General features: G+C 38.4%; 1 protein-coding gene across 15 annotated transcripts in view; it reads right to left on the reverse strand.

The window, feature by feature from the left end:
- Nucleotides 1-15,156, reverse strand: part of FOXP1 (forkhead box P1) — a 661,259-nt gene that overhangs the window by 361,320 nt on the left and 284,783 nt on the right. The window contains exon 1 of one of the 15 annotated variants that reach the window (XM_056804417.1): nt 2,094-2,207. The exons of 13 other annotated variants lie outside the window; for them this stretch is intronic. The gene's annotated coding sequence lies outside the window, so the exon portion shown is untranslated. Of the gene's footprint in view, nt 1-2,093; nt 2,208-15,156 lie in introns of those variants that run through there. One more of the 15 variants, XM_007500088.3, reaches the window with a different exon arrangement.

Consider the following 15,156-nt stretch of genomic DNA (forward strand, 5'->3'; position numbering starts at 1 on the left):
GGGCCCACATTTATGCAAGGTGGCAAGCTGACAGGCTTTTGCCAGTATGTAAGTTGGGTGGGTGACAAATACCCCGTTCTGCCCCATGGGTTTATCTCAGCCAACAGAGAGGCACTTTCTTCTTTTGATACATCTGCTCAGATTTCTCTCTCACTTCACTCAGGTCAGCTCCCGTTCAGATTCCCTTTCCCTGCCCTTGGGACCTCCCCCAAATCAGACACTGCCCCAGGAGGCAAGCGCAAAGAGCACCAAATCCTGGATCACCTAAATAAAATCAATCTCGTGTGATGCAGCCGCCCGCAACAGCCTAACCATTTTCACATGAAAAGCCTCCAATCTGGCAGGGTACCAGCCACTCCAAGTGTGCCCATCTTGTTTGGAAAACCGACTTTCTCTTACCTTACAAAGAAGTAAAACCCCTGGTCATGGTCATGTGGAAATATTTTATAGGTATCCTTTAACAGTCTTTAAATGTTGAAACCCAAAAACAATATTTGCTGTTTTACCTTTGAAGCTTTAACAAAAGCTTTGTTTTAGCTTTTACCTCAGTGTGCAATAAGAGTTAATAATCAAATCCGTCCCAACCCCCACAGATGTTAAACAAAAAGATAAAAGAAATGCAAATAGCTATTGTCATGGAAAGTTAAAGTACCTGTCTGTATTTTTAAGTGAAAACTATTATCTCTATCAATCAAAATTTAAGAATACAATAGCGCTAATCACAGAAGGTGCTTTGACTGAGTTACTTTTCCCCATAAAAAGTATTTTTCCCCCTTAAAAAATCAGGAATAAAAGCAATATACTTACAATTAGCTATGGTATTTGTAATTTTGTTATTAAGAACCTTCAGCAAGCTCATTGTTAATCAGTGCTTCTAAGTCTGGAGGCTGATTCACACCCAAGAAGACCCAAAGTCCCTACATATTTTCAGAAGGTTGATGAAATTTTATTTAAATTCTCACACTTTCCAACATGTGGTGGAACAGCACACTCTTCTGTTGAGATAAGTTACTCAAAAGGAGGAAATAGTTAATTGGGAACTAAAACTCAAATCTTGTGTGCCCTGGGTCCCCTGCCCAAAGCACTTCCAACATAATCTGTGCATGCTGGGAAGTCTTGCCCTTCCTATTTGGGGGTGTTTAAAATAGTTTAGCCTATTTCCCTGGAAATGGAAGAGCATTTTACAACTCACCCAAGTTTAGCGGAGTACAGGCTAAAGGTACACCGCAAGGATTTCCAGGAAAGTGTACGATGGGTGGGGGTGGGGGGCTCAATTTTTAAAACCAGTATTAGAAACTGAATATTGTGGTTTCTGGGGATGGGATAGGAGAGGAACAGGAACGAGGGATAATCTGCATAATCACACAAATAACTCCAGATTAAAATTCCTCTAGTAAACACTTTAACCTAGGATGCCATTATGCACACACACACACACACACACACACACACACACACACACACACAGGAGCTCTCCTCCTGGATGGATGTCTCCCACACAGAGGCAGCAGGACTATCATTTCTTCCCCCCTGCAAGATCAGGTTTCCCACTCTATAGTCCTGGTTCTCTGTGCATCATGGCTAACATCTCTAGTGTGCTATTAATATCAATGAAGAGACGATTCAATTTCCACATCAGAAAAACCTTCCTATTACAGCACAGCCGTTCTGCTGAGGACCCTAGCGAGGGAGACAATAAAGCCCAGAGTTTCTAGCTGCTGCTTTTACAGTTCGGTCTTGCATACTGTTTGAAAGCTTTTAGCAAACAATGGAAGCATTATCTGCAGGATAGTTACAAAACAGGATTTGTTAGTACGAAGAATAATAAAGCTGCTCTCATATTTTTACAGAGGCTATCTTCTGCAATCCCGAATTTCGCTTTCTATTTATTCGAAGGCAGCACCCTTCAAAAGCACCTGTACTTGAATTGGTGCTCTAAGTTGGCACAACCACCCCTCCCCCTCCCCCAAACGGACCGGGAGGGCTAGATGGAGGGATCTAAGCACTTAGAGACAGGCAAGTCTTTTGTTTTAAAATTGGTGGATTTATAAAACGAAATGAAAGTAGCCGACTCTGCTTTAGCACCAACTTACCCATTAATGGTGAAAGGCCAACCGAGTTGTAGGCTAATTTGCACCCAACAGTAGAAAGTTGAGAGTTGGAAACACACTTGGGCTCTCCCCGCTCTCTGGGCTCCCCACACTGGCGGCAGGGTAAGGAAGGACTGAAGGTATGTGGTCTAAACACAACAAAAGCCACTGCCTTACTCGAGATTAAATATGCAGGAAGAGGCCCCCTTTGCATAAACACAAACACTCAGCAAATGAGTAACTGGCTCGGATGGGGCGCCTGCTGAGCAGGCTACCTGTCCGAGGCTCCCACAGGTCAGGGAGCCTCCTCCAAAGGCCAGGAACTAAGGGCTGGAACACTTAAAAGTTGGGTTTCTATAATAAAAATTAAAATGAATTGTATTCACTAGCAATTACGACTTTCACTAACAGAAATGAAGGTAGTTCTCTAGTTACTCTCTAATTCAAAAGAAGAAGAAGAAGAAGAAGAAGAAGAAGAAGAAGAAGAAGAAGAAGAAGAAGAAGAAGAAGAAGAAGAAGAAGAAGAAGAAGAAGAAGAAGAAGAAGAAGAAGAAGAAGAAGAAGAAGAAGAAGAAGAAGAAGAAGAAGAAGAAGAAGAAATTAACCCAGTACATTATTGGGGTTTGCTAGACATATCATTCTCAGTGGTTTTTCTTTAAAAAAAAAAAAAATCCTATCCAAAGACAACAGTTTCTATTCAGTTACCCGTCCAGGTCAGGGAAGTCCCTTCCTTTTCTCAAAAGTATCCATTACAAACCACTACCAGTTTTTCTTATCTCTATATTTTTAGTCCAATGTAGGAGAACAGAAACAAAAAGCCACGTTAAAATCCTCAAATTCACTAATCATTTCAGGGAAATAATCTAAAAAGTTCTAACATATAGCCCAAAAGGTTTCCTCCCAAATGTCACGAATTATCACTTAACCATAACCATCCTTTCCCACATGTTATTGGAGATGATAGTTTGTTTCCCCCCAAATAGCTTAACCCACTTATCAGTTCCATTTTACAAAGTAACTACAATCAACAACTGTGCTGGGTCTGAATAGGATTCAAAACAAGCAAAAACTATCTGAGGGTAACAAGTTTCAGCTCATGGAGCATTAAATCACATTGGTGGCTTATTGCCTTTTTGCATCTACATGTTAAATCTTAGTAATAATTATTTGGTAACTTTTCAGGATTAAGTAATTTCTATGGAAATAGAAATAAGGTTATACTCATCTTCTTATGCTTTTGTAAGCAAGGGATCTTAACCTTTTTGGGGTGTCATGGTTCCCATTGGCAATGCCTGGACAAGCCCATGCACCCCTTCTTAGAATAATGTTTCTAAATGCCTATAATTAAATATGTAGAATTACAAAGGAATCAATTATATTGAAAGGCAGTTATCAAAATATTTCTAAAATAAGTTCACAAACTGTTAGTTAAAAACTCTTGCTGTACAGTATAGCTAATAGTAAGTGATGGTCCTCTTTTAAAGGGTCTACTTTAATCCTTGGGCTTAAAAGCTGAATCATAGGTTCCACCTACTAAAAAATGAGGTGGTCTGGTCCAGGTGTTTCAAATATTTTATCATTCAATTTCCAGTATATTATTAATATATTTAGGCTAACCCATTTAATTATTCTGCTTTGAATTCCTACAGAGTAGAGTAGATTATATTTTTACACATACACATACACACACACACACACACAATGATAAACTGAGTAAATTGAATCTAGAAGGCCCAAACAGATACAAATATATTATTTACAGTAGTTTAGCATTCGAGTGCTCACCATTTTTGCCTTGAAATGACCTTCTAAATAAGGTGTTAGATAAGACAATTCCCTAGATTATGGAGATCTAACCTTGATGCAAATAAAGCATAGAACAAAATTTAATCACTATATCACTGTGAAAGAGCCTTTGTCCATCCCAATGGAGCTTCTAATGACTGTTTTGGCAGTTCTGGCTGGTAGTTATGCCTCCCAGCTCATATATATCTCATACTGGTTGAGCAAGCTAATGGAATTGCTGTTAGTGGAATCCAATATTAATGCCCTGTATCTTGCAAAACTAGATGCAACAGAATATATTATACAATTATAGGTGGTATCTAATTCCATAGGTATTAGATACTGTACTCTAAATTAATATTTTAATAAGGAAAGTGAAATAAATCCTACATTACAGGTAAAATATCTATGCACTTGCATTGTGTATCTGCCAGGCTTCTTCCTGAAAGAGCACAGAGGCATGGAGCTCACTGAACAGACACAGGACTCTTGACAAAAATCTGTAGGCAAGATTTAGATGCTGAATGACACATACGGATACACAGAGCCAAAGATGTCATCTTCACGCGAGCTCCACTCACTGTGAGTTTGAGAGCAAAATGAGGCAAAATAAAAAAGGAGGGGGAGAGTGGAATGAGACCTCCAGAAAATAAACAGGGTGTACAGTTTCAAAGGCTACAGACACAGACATTTCATTGTTCAAGCCAATTATCAGTGGAAAATAATAACAACAGATGGATTCAGAGTCACTGACTTTTCATATGCACTGCATCGCTACAGAACAGATGATGAAATGCGAGAGCTAGCTCCAAAAGGCAAAACATCTTTCAGTAAAAGAACTCTCTACTCCAGATGGGGACCTTCGAAGGCAGCTGATTATCTTCTTATAATGTTGTAAGATAGACTTACTCAAACATTTCAAGAACTGATCAGATAGGATGAGCACAATGGGAGCATTATTAGGAGGACTTGCTTTAGACGGAGGCAAAACCAGCCAGGGATTTCAATAAGGTTAGGACTGAGAGTTTCCTGTTTTCTCATTAAGTACTGCTGGTTCCAAATAAAACTTGAAACTTATGCCCAAAAGGAATACAAATATCTCCCAAGGAAGATGCATGCATGCATGCCCATCACTGGTTTGTATGGTAAAAAGAAGAAGAAGAAGAAGCCTGGACTGTAAAAAGGACATTTGCAATTATTCTGACGCATTCCAGTATAATTGAAAAAAAAAATACATAGAGCTTTAGAGCAACTTCCTATAAAAAGCTCTCATGAATATACAGTTCTTTCAGCTAAGTCAAAGAAACCTTTTAAAAATACCTCTCCCCTTTGGTGGAAAACAAAGAATAATTTACTGACAGTGGGAAATAAATGTAAATTTTAGTGGTATTGGGTGATAAGCACTTCCAACAAATGTCATAGAAACATCCAGTTAAAAACCATCTACCTATCATGGTTGTCTACCAGTCAGCCTAAATACCACAAAGGATATATTTTTGATAACATGCAACAGGTAAACCACAATCTCAGGACCTACAATAAGTAATGGAAAAAGTTAGCACATTATTAACTGGATAAGACTCTTTACTATTGGAATAAGAATGCCAACCTCCTAAGAATTCCACAGATCATTTCTGTAAATTCAAAATGTTACCTTAAAATATGGTATTAGTCTCTGGATTTGGGGGGGCAATCTGATTCTTCTACTATTTACTAACATATTTAACATTTTAAAATATTTTATGAACACACAGTTGATTTCACAAGTTTACAAAAATGTAAGGAAATTTTTTTAAAGCAAAGCTTTTCTTTTAATGTACTTTGTCAAAGTAAATCCATAGCAGAACACCCAAGCACAGAGAAAAATGTTGCCAAGGGCAAAATTCTGCAACTGCTTTAAGAAGCAAACAATAACACCAAAGATGTGTAATGCAACCATCTGGCTCTACTCATGCTATCTCAATCTCCAAACTTTATCCCCCACCCCCTTAACCAGCCCACACCAATGCCACAAAACCAAATGGCACCACTTATGTTTCCTGCCCAATACATTTACACCATGTATTTAGACTGCAAATATATAAGTAGATTTTTACATATTAATTTTTAATTTTTTTCCTTTCTATTTTTCCTTCTGGTTTGGGGTGGAGCAGTTTGGGTGTTATTTTTTGATGAGAGGAGAATGTTAGGTTCTTGTTGCTGTCCACACTGGGAATTCTTTGGAAAACCATTCCGACTTGCACTGTAATGAAACTATTTAGATATTGTTATATTGTGACAGGGCAACCCCACTCTTTCTCCTTCTTTTGTTTCAGGCTCCAGTGTGACTAGTGCCAGTCATTCCAGTCAAAAAAAGCTTTTGTTTATTAAGAGCTTCCTGTGTGCCAGCCTGTGCTAAACTCGAGGGATACCACGAAAGTTGAAAGCATGATCTCCCTGCCCTCAAGGAGATCACCTTCTAATGAGATGACATGTAAACAACCCTGCAAGTCCAAAACAATGAATATAAAAATGAAAGTTAATCTCAAGGGGAGGAGGAATCACGAAATTATTTTGATGATGAAACTTGAATATATGTTGTTATTCAGGTTCTTTTTATTTCATTTGAAATCTGACTGCCCTGATTTTTAGCAGCCACTTTTCAAGGAATAGAATTTGGCTAGATGGCTGTAATATTCACAGCCATGTTCTCCTGCATGGGTGACAAAGCCTGAAAAGTTGAGCTCAAAACTCCCCACTAAAATTCCTTCCTACTTCATTGTTTCAAATTCAGGGGCCGGATTTTTCTTATTGCTAGCAAACAGGGCTCCTGTCAGAATGCAGTACTGAACAAGGCATAGCATGGGTTTAAGCCAGGGAAAAACTTCTTCAGCAGATCGACACTTTCGCCACATGCCTCCCTCTGCATCAAAGCTCGATGGCATTAACCAGGATGTTCTTCCAAAGATGCAAGGGTAGTAAAAATTACTAGGGAAACTGGAGCCTCCAAGGGAAGCTCTCCTTGGTTGGAGGCATTTATGGAATGGCATGCTGAAAACCAGTTGTTCGAGGCAAGGCAGCAGCAGATTTGCGCCATGAGCATCAATCAACTTCTCTGTTATCCTGGTGGCATTACTTTTCCATTTCCTATCTAGCACTCTCCATGCTCTGGGATGAAGTCTGCCTTGCCAGGTTTCGCTGGGATCAGCCAGAGGGAGGCTGCCTTTTGGCTCACTTACTAAATGTACTGCCCAGGGACCACAGAAGTCCCTGGTTTGAGACTGCTGTGGTAATCCGTAGGACACACACAGTGAATCCAGCCACCGGATGGGGGACTCCGCTAATTGCTTAAGTCTGCTCGAGTGTCTGGCCACCAGTTGGCAGACACAACACATGGCCGCTTACCAGGCATAGGTTAGCACAGCTGGAGCCAGATGACAAGCTATTAAAGATATTCTTCCAGTGGCCACATCTGGCTCCTTGGCATGCACCAAACTGCAGCTGAACTGTTCTCTTAGTGCTGTCTCTCTGAGTAGAGGTAATGAGAAGACAGGGCATTCAGGCTCATTCCGCCTCTACAATTTGGGGTGATTCACTTTGTGGTCCCCTGTACCAAACCGCCTGAGCTGGACAGCACCACACAGAACCTTTGTTGCAGCACATCTCCTCTATGCCTTTGAGTGGCTGCCCTTCCTGCAATACCATCTGGCTTTTTCCGAGGGATAGCCCTTAGCTATTGTAAGACCAAGTTTTATTGTAGGCAGATTGACTGGAGGACTATTAAATGGAAGGATGAGTGAATTCCGTTTAGCACAGTCAGTGTACCTGAAAAGAACTCAGACCACTTCTTTCAGGAAAATTCAGGTCACCCAAAACCTACTCACTCTGTCCCCACTTTAACAGAAATTAGACTGAAAAATTTGGCAACACTTTGTGTGTGACCTTACCCCCACCTGTTAGGCAGAAAACTGCAATCTGGGCCCAGGGAAAGATGGCAAGGCCACTTTCCCTCTAGCCTTTTCTGTGCATTTCCTTTCCTTTCTTTAATTTTTTTCAAATTCAGCCCATCCTGAAAACAATTCTCTTGCAGATCATTCAGCAAGTAACTCTGTGAGACATCCCTGTGTTCATCACAAGACCAGATGTTTAGCACTGAACGGTATCTTCAAAATCATCCAGAACATGCCTCCTTTATACGTGAGTAAACCAAGACCTAGAGGGGAAGAGATTACTTTAAGACACAAAAGTGGGAAGTTAGTATTCTGGTTCCAAAGCAAGGTCTCGTCCCATTTCACCATCATGTCTCCTCATGGGGCACATTTTGACTACTAGACAACATACTGAAATGTCACGACATGCTTAGATTCCCTGCACAAGATGGAGCAGTAGTCTTAGCAAGGATAAATTATTTTATCAATCAACAGGCATTTTCTCAGCAGCTATTATATGCCAGATACAGCACAATAGAAAAGTAATGACTTCCCTCAAGAAGGTTACATTTGGTATAATTCAGTAAGGACAATTCGATAATGTGTATTTTATCATCTTTTTCTTCCATGCTCCCCTCTGTGTACCCTGCTTTCCAGTGTCACTGGCCTCCTTGAAGTTCCTCATACATATTTTATTTCTAGATTCTGGGCATTTTTGCGGGTCCCCTCACCCCCCAGGCTGGAATGCTCTCCTTTCCAATCCTTCCCCCTTGGCTTCCCTAAGTTCCTTCATGTCTCCCCTAAAATCTCATCTTTTTCAATATCTTCATCTGGCTTTCTTCTTTAATCTTACTGTCTTTCATCTGAGATGATCTCCAATTCATCTCGTCTCTGCTCCAATTGTACCTAATTGTTTGTACGCTGTCAAACCCATTGGACTGGGCTCCTTGAGACCAAGGGTTCTCTTTGCTTTGCTTTGCAATCCAGGACTTAGCCCAGAGCTTGGCACATAACAGGAATTTAGTAAATTCTTCATGACTTGGTAAGGGAATTTTGTGAAGGTGGACACAAATAACTCGAGGGGGAAAAGACACAATAATCCACTAAAAGAAAGGAATTATGTGGACTGCTAGAATATGCAGGTGCAATGCACTGCAAGATATTCTTGCCCAAATAAGCAGGTCGACACTATGAGAATGGATGTTACTGACACTTGCAGGTGCTTTTGACCTGCTTCATATATGGATTTAAGCAAATAAATTCCACTCCAACATAGACCAAAGGAAACCAAAGTTTTAGCATGAACCAGCCCTTTCTCTGTTATTTAAAATAGAAAGAAAATGAATCATGCCTCACGAACAAGGAATGTTCCAGAAAGAACAGGAAGACTTCATTATTATAACAACCATCCCCAAACTACTCTTCCCTCTGTTTCTGATATCTGAGACTCCATTAACAGAAGCCAATGGCAAAGGTGGTCTCTGTTGATTATCTCCAATTTATGCTGTATATATCTGGTTTCTATGCAGTTCTGGTATGTTGTCTTCCTCATGGAGACTGGAGATCCTTCAGAGCAGGAATAAGGGATTTCCCCCCGTTTCTCTGTACCCTTAGTACTTAGTACAGTGCCCAGAACATTTTTTTTGCTCTTCTTGAATTATTTAAATCCTGTCTGATTCTTCATGACCCCATATGAGGTTTTCTTGGAAAAGATCCTAGAATGGTATGCCATTTCCTTCTCTAGTTTATTTTACAGATGAGGAATCTGAGATAAATACAATTAAGTGACTTGACCAGGGTCACAGCTAGTAAGTGTCTGAAGCAGGATTTTCTGTCCCCAAGCCAGGCACTCTATCCACTGTGCCATCTAGTTACCTATTTGAACATAGAAAGTGACTAATAAATGCTTGGTGACTTTCAAAAATCAGATACTCAGAGATAAAGCCCAAGATTTCCTTAAAAACTGGGATATTGCCTTAAATTCAGAACCAAAAGTGAATGACTAATTACAGATTCTTTTTTAATAGGTAGTCAAGTAACAACAGGTAGGGCACTAGGCTTGAAACATGAAGACTAAGGTTTAAATACCAGATCTAACACTTTTGAGACCCTGGGCAAATCATTTTTACCTCTTAGCCTCAATGTCCTCATCAATATATAATAAGAAAACAAAGCAGTTTTGTGGATCAAATGAGAGAAGATATTTAATGTACTTCTCAAATTTGAAGAACTTTTAAAATGTTAATTATTATTATTAAATTAAATATGAAATAAAGAAGTTGATGGGTCTTCTATAGTGAAGAGAGGTCAAGAGAAAAATGGGGAATGGGAGCGTAGTTTTAAGTATTCCATAAAATTGTGTACCTAGCTCAGTTAATAACAATATTGGTTTAAGTCATGAAAATGGATTATAATATACCAATGCCATCAAAGAATAAGCAAATAACATGCAATTGATTTTAAACTTCTTGGCAAGGGGGTTGTAAATCTGGGCTTCTTGAGGAAAATGCTACAAAAATATACATTTAAAAGTTTTGTTGTTGTTTTTTTTAAGCTACAGAAAAATGAAGTCAGGATTCTGATGTCTCCAGTGGCACATTATTAACTCCAAAGTCATTGTGCCCACAAGAATTTCTATATTGCTGATAACTGGAAAGGCCCTTGAAAACATATTGAAAGAAGATGGAGGATCTAACTTATTGGTATGGAAATAAATGTTCTTGTAATGTTCAAGTCTGTGAACATATTCTGTTACTTATTTGGGATCTTAAACACTTTGTTTACCTTTTAAATGCCTTAAAGTTCACCTTTAATACCACATTTCTTTGCCTTAGCTGAACTACGGTTTCAGAACAATTACAAGGAGGAATAGGGCTGGGTGAAAGGTTCAGAGAACTAATCCATACCTGGTCCATGTAAAAGAAAGAAGGAAGGGAAGGAAGGGAGGAAGGGAGGAAGGAAGAAAGGAAGCAAGGAAGGAAGGAAGGAAGCAAGGAAGGAAGGAAGGAAGGAAGGAGGGAAGGAAGGAAGGAAGGAAGGAAGGAAGGAAGGAAGGAAGGAAGGAAGGAAGGAAGGAAGGAAGGAAGGAAGGAAGGAAGGAAGGAAGGAAGGAAGGAAGGAAGGAAGGAAGGAAGGAAGGAAGGAAGGAAGGAAGGAAGGAAGGAAGGAAGGAAGGAAGGAAGGAAGGAAGGAAGGAAGGAAGGAAGGAAGGAAGGAAGGAAGGAAGGAAGGAAGGAAGGAAGGAAGGAAGGAAGGAAGGAAGGAAGGAAGGAAGGAGGGAAGGGAGGAAGGAAGGAAGGAAGGAAGGAAGGAAGGAAGGAAGGAAGGAAGGAAGGAAGGAAGGAGGTAAGGAAGCAAGGAAGCAAGGAAGCAAGGAAGGAAAGAAAAAAGAGGGAGCTTCATATTTTCCATACAGCAACAAACCCCTTTATATGAAGCAGCTTTGGATTTAAATGCTATGCTACTTCTCATGGTTTGTGATCTTTTACAAACTTCTTCTAACATTAGGAGTTGGGGTAGGATTGTTAGAGTGAACCAGATCGTGGAGGGGCTTTGTTACAGAGAAGAGAAAAAAAACCAAAACGGAGCAAAACAGACCTTGCACTTTGGTATTTTTCTTGAGGACAATCCAACTTCTCATAATTACAAAGGTTGAGTAATGTCTAAGACCAAAGGATTATAGATTGAGAACTAGAAAAAGGGAGGAAGATCAACATTTATTAAACTCCTACTATGTACTGGGAATAGTATAATGTAACTTATAAATATTGTCATATTTGATCCTTGCAAGGACCCTGAAAGAAATGTGCGATTATCATCCCTAATTTATTACTGAGGAAACTGAAGATTTATGACTTGCCCAGGATCAACATAGCTAGTGTAAGAGGCTGAATATGAATTCAGGTCATCCTTACTTTGGCCCCAGCTCTATCTACTGTATAGCAGCATACATTTTTCAGATTTTTTTCAACGTGTAGATCAGTTTTATCTTCTTCATTTCTTTTTTGTCATAAAAAATACTATTTATTAAACAGAATGGTACTCTTGGAGAGGGAAGGGAAAAGATACTGATGAACATTACTGTTATATACATTTTTAAAAATATATCAATAAACATTAATTTTTAAAAAGAGTACAGAATATAACATGATGGTTTGAAAAACGGCTGTTATTGGTTCCCTGTGTGATCTTGCACAAGTCACCTATATTGTTGAGGTTTCAGTTTCCTCAACTGTAATATGAAAATGAACTCAAAGGTTCCTTCTAATTGAAATGCATCAACATCACCTATAGTTAGACTATCAAAGAGTATTAAATATATTTTATGCTTTCATTATGTGTTTATAATGTGTTTTATTTTTTCTGCCTCTTAGAAAATAATGGGGAGTGGAGAGTTCCAAAGTCAGTAAACTTAGATTTACTAAGAAAAAAATATATATTTTTTGCATTAGCTTGATTGGTATCACCCTGAGGATGGGAAGGTGTGCTTCTAATGAACAAGTCCAGTGGTGATAACAGGATTGGGGCTCTCGTGGGGCAGGGAATTTAATAATCAGAGTATCTGTGGATCATCGGGCTAGAGTTGGGAGAGCCCTTAGAGGTCATCTGGTCCAACTGTCTACCTCTACAAATGAGGAAACTCAGAACCCTTAAAAGTTAAGTAGTAGTCTGGAGAAACTAAGGAGACACAGCGAAAGGGCCTGATGGAGGTTCTATGCCCTTCCTGTGCCATTCTTTCGCACTTGTAGGCAGAACTGAGTACTGGCAAATACAAGGAAATTTGCTTCCAAAAGCTGAAAACCAAACTATTTTTTAGAAAATAATTTTATGAAGTAAGTTTGTGGATTTGAGAGAAACTACCAAAACAAGTAATCAAATTACTTTGAGAATAGAATTTGACATAAGGGTTGACATATCCTTCAAGATGCTTTTACCACCTTTAAGTTAAAGTACTCTTCTGCGTTCTCCATTCTGAATTTTCACAGGATAAAAACAATTATTTCAGGGTCACATAAAGTCTAAAAGAATTATCATTAAAAGTGTATAAAAGAAGCTGCTTTTTATCCTTATCTTCATTTATCCTTATTATCATTTATCCTTATCTTCTTCATCGTCTTTATGACTTAAATTCTAGAATCCTTCCTCTCCCCCCTCATAAAAAGCCTCAACTCTTCCTAACATAATTCATGTATATATCAGACCAAGTATGAGGAACTACAAAGTAGAAACACTTCTACACCATGGCATATCAAATAGAATGTTCAAATACTGGCATCCAAGGCCAAAGTTTCTATTCAGACATACTAAGAATTTAAATAAATAGTCTCTAGAAAAGTCCTACAATAAAAAAAAATACTGTGTACCTAATAGTAACAAGACTTATGTTCCTTTTGGGAAGGATATTTGGATGCCTGAAACTCATTGCCTTTTACATCACTCAGTTCAGTATGCTTGATTATTTCATATTCTAAGTCACAGATTTAATGTACAATAAATTCCACATTCTGTGTTAAAATATATTTATTCAATACTCGAATACATAAAGTATTCAAATACAATACTCTAACTAGGAACTACTTTGGTATTTTTCCCTACAATTATTTTCTAAAAAGCTTGAGTGTAACACGTCCCAAAGAACATATGTTCTAAAGAAAGAAAAAAAGGGCTCTAGAATTAATACACAATGAAAAATAAATTTAAAGCAGCCTTCTGGTCTGACATAAGAATATAAAAAATGATATGAGCAAGAACAGCTTAGTTTACATACTTTTCAATCACAGCTGCTGCTCAGAAACCACAATACCTTAAAAATGACATTTAAGGAAAACATATCCAGTGTGGCTTTGGCCATTGCTACATCGAGTTAACACTGAATTATGAAGATTATTATTTTTATTATTTCATTGTTATTATTAATGCACTTCAACAAATGCTATATTCTGGCATAATTAAAAAGAAAAGAAGAATAAAGAAATTCATTTAAAATACTCTAGTAACACACAGAGTATACTGCAAAATTTCTGCATGGTATTTTTTTTTTATCACCAAGCTCAGATGTCAAAACAGAATTTCAGGGACAGAAAATGTGAGTCCTATGCTCATGGTTAATATTTAATTGGGTGCTAAAGATTCCTTATAGAGGACCTCTGAACCATCACTGACAGCCACACAAGAAGCTCCTATCTCTACAAGGGACACAAGCCCTCTTCTGAATAAACTAAAATAACATAAAATTAAATCAGGCCATTCAATTAATAAATTACTTTGGTAGACCTTGCAGCCCAAGTCTTATTTAATTACATAATTTAAAAAATATTTGCACACTGCAACCACTGAGATTGGCTTTGGGGTTTCATAATACACACTTAACACTTGAGTTAGAGAACAAATTTATTTAATACATGCAGAGCTAAGTGCAATAAGGCCATTCCACTCAAACTGTAAAATCACTTAGCACATCTTCAGAAAAAAAGCAAATAAACTTTTTCACCATTTAAATGTATGTTACTGTGGCATGTTAGAAGAACTATCTGGCTTTCTGCTTTCTCTCTCCCTCTTATATGTTCCTTATAAATCTGACTATTTCAATAGCAAATTAGCCTAAAACTAATGGATATAATGGTTATGGCTGAAGATATATTATGGAGATACCAAGAGGAAAACATCATACATTCAACCATGTTGAAATCAATAGTAAAACAACAACAACAACAACAACAAACCCACATATATTCCCTTTTTATTCTTCACCAGGAGTTCTTGATACCAATGAAATCACAGGTCCAGTCCAGTTCCTATCAGTAGCTCTCTCTATCTCAAAGAAATTGATCCTAAATGTGCTCCAGATTAATGTGGTTATGCCAAATTATTTTAAAAGCACATATAAAAATTAGGAATGTAATGGGGATGGGCAGAAAATGCAAGGGGGAAAAGAACTATTAGGAAAAGCTAAGAGAAACTCATATAGCACTCAAATGTAGTAAGGGTTAGACCCAGAAAACCCTTCTGGTTCTGGAGTGTCCAAGCCTTTCTGGGAACAGGCTGTTTGGGACAGACATTCACCTTACTGCCCCTACTCCAGCCTAATACCTCCTTCTGTTACTGGAAACTTCCATGGTAGAATCAACTGTGTTTAAAAACTTCCATGTCTGGTCCTTCAGGAGGGCCATTCTGAAGGGTAGATGACTTGCCCAAAGAAACAAAGTGTTTGAGGTTATATTTGAACCAGCCTTCTTAACTCTAAGCCCAGTATTCTACACATTGTCCACCTAGCTGCTATATGGGAGATAGCAAATCCAAATTCCCAGTAAGAAGATGGAATGGTCCCAATTAATATGAAAACAAATCCTCTGAAGTGGTTACATATATCTTGA

This window comes from Monodelphis domestica, chromosome 7 (genome assembly GCF_027887165.1).
Source record: "Monodelphis domestica isolate mMonDom1 chromosome 7, mMonDom1.pri, whole genome shotgun sequence".
NCBI lineage: Eukaryota > Metazoa > Chordata > Mammalia > Didelphimorphia > Didelphidae > Monodelphis > Monodelphis domestica.